Genomic DNA, 2352 nt, shown 5'->3' on the forward strand with positions numbered 1-2352 from the left:
GCTTACAATCTTCTAGTGGCACAAAAGAAAATTGCCAAGCGAGTGTATAATCAAAGAGTCAAATAAAAAACGTTCGGTGATGGGGAGTTAGTTTGGCAAACGGTGCTACCCGTGGGAATTAAAGACCCCAGGTTCGGTAAATGGTAGCCGAATTGGGAAGGACCGTTCATTGTCCATAAGGTCCTTGGCAAGAGGGCATATCATCTTAAAGATCGAATCGTTATTATTCACAAGTTGCCAATCAATGGAAAGTTCTTAAAAAAATACTACCCAGTCAAATGGGAGATGCAAGAATAAAAGCTTGTTTCATTTCATTGATAAGTCAGTTTACAGTCAAACAATTCTAGGGTGATGAAGGAAGAAGAGTTCCAAGAAGGGCCTTCAGCTCCAACCACCTCAGCTCGCCCATTATGACCTCGGCTTGCTGGTTCTTCCTGTCCATCTTCAGCTGCTCGACTCTCTTCACGTTCGTCGTGTATTCGATTAAACAAGATTTACCACCCGACTCAAAGTCACTCGTAAGATCAGAAGCAATGGCCGACATTCGGTTTGCCAGTTTGGCCATTTGACGGTCGAGGTCGGCCAGGGCCTCCTTTTTCACCTTTAAAGTATCGATCTTCGGACGAAGAGCATCTTCATCAAGTCATCATCGGCCTGAAGAGCGTTCTCGAAAGTACTGAAGGATTCCTTAACTCGCTCCAAGGTAGACGACGCCTGAATGATAGCTTCGGTGCTCAATTGATCATCACTTCCGAGGTCATTTAGGCATGCACCAAACAAATCAAGACCTTTGCACTTGAAGACTTGTGAAGCTGAGAGGGACAAAACTTCTTGCAACCGAACAAGAACAGATGATTCGGCAGGTTCAGTCATAGCTGCCAAAGGACCAGCTGCTCCAGAAGTGCTTAAAAGAAAAGCATCAAACTCGACTTCCCATGAAGGCTACACATGAAAACAGTTTAAGCGCGAGGAAAATCACAAAAGAATATAGCAAGAAGGTTTTTGTTTTAAACCTGCCGAGAGGTGACTTCGGCCATGTCTTCGAGTTCATTGCTCAAACCTAAAGAACTTAATGGCCAAGCCCAATGTTTTAGACTTCTTCTTAATTCACGCGGCCGATGAAGGTTATTTATGTTCGATGGCCACTGAGGTGGCCAGGAAATATAGATAACACCTTTCGGCGTATAAAATTTTCAGAGAAATGAATAACTGGGCACCTGACATTTAATATTTTCTCGGTTCAGACATGTTTTAACAAATTGACAATAGAAAGTAATCGAGCCTTACAAAAGTCGAGGTCACTTTTTGATGAGGGATGCCGAGGTCTTGGTCCTGAGGGTTAAGTGGAGTTTCTGACGTCGCTTCAGGCTCGACCATAGGCTTCTTTCCATGATCGACCGTTGGAGGATTAACCTGATCGGCCGCCTCAACCACGGGGGGAGGATCAACGGAAGAAGCCTAGATTGGTCGAGAGCGACTCGCCAGCGGAGTCTCGTCACTCCCATCATCCTAAAACATAAGTGTTAATAATTGTTTAATATTTAATAAGCAAAAAGAGTTGACAGCGTAATCATACCTTTTCTAAGATAACAACCAAATGCTTCGGATTCTTGGAGAGATCCTTTATAATTGAATGAGTCGTTTCCCCCAGAACGGGTACTCCTGTTGACCCTGGAGCTGCAGGCAAGTCAACCGAGGGTGCAGCAACCAGCTCAACCACTACCCCAGGGACCTCAGGTGTTGGTTGAGCTTGGGTGGCCAGGTCAGCCAGAGAAGGCCGATTATCTGCCGAAGTTTGAGCAACGGAAGCAGGAGGAGAGGCATTCGGGGTGGTGGTCCCAGTGGTGTGGCTGGAGAAAACATGAATCTCCCGAGTTCCCTTATTCACCAATTTCTTGACGCGTTTATAAGGACGAAGAGTTTCACCTGTCGTCTCGGTGACCAGGTGATGTCGTTTGCTCGGTAGGTTTTGAGTGGTGGCTTTGGTCGTCTTGGAGGAAGAGGCCAATTTTTTCTTGACCACTATCGGGCGGCAACCACATCTGTCTGTTTTAGTACTCGACCACCTAAGAAAGCGAAGTCCCGTTAATAGAATTACCCAAATGTCTAAAAAAAAGGTAGAAACAGTGGTATACCTTGGGGCGCTTCTTTAGATTGAGGGGCAGAGGGTTTCTTGGGCCGGTCACCAAAAATTTTGTTGACTACTTCTTCAACCGAAATGCCAAAAAAGTCGTGCGTATATTCCTCCCACCAGTCATCAAAGATATCAGTGCCGAGAGATTCAGGAGAATTTGGTCAAAGATGAAATTTCATACATTGTTCTTGAAATTCTTTCTCGGCGTCTCTACACTC

General features: G+C 45.3%; 1 long non-coding RNA gene across 1 annotated transcript; it reads right to left on the bottom strand.

Annotated features, from left to right (window-relative positions):
- Window positions 1-245: 245 nt before the first annotated feature.
- Window positions 246-2032, bottom strand: LOC126629718 (uncharacterized). Its single transcript, XR_007625836.1, has 3 exons — window positions 1577-2032; window positions 1288-1509; window positions 246-942 (listed from the first exon to the last, which is right to left on the bottom strand). It is a non-coding gene; the product is annotated as an uncharacterized LOC126629718 (long non-coding RNA).
- Between the last annotated feature and the right edge of the window lie 320 nt (window positions 2033-2352).

The sequence above is a fragment of the Malus sylvestris genome, chromosome 7 (genome assembly GCF_916048215.2).
Source record: "Malus sylvestris chromosome 7, drMalSylv7.2, whole genome shotgun sequence".
NCBI lineage: Eukaryota > Viridiplantae > Streptophyta > Magnoliopsida > Rosales > Rosaceae > Malus > Malus sylvestris.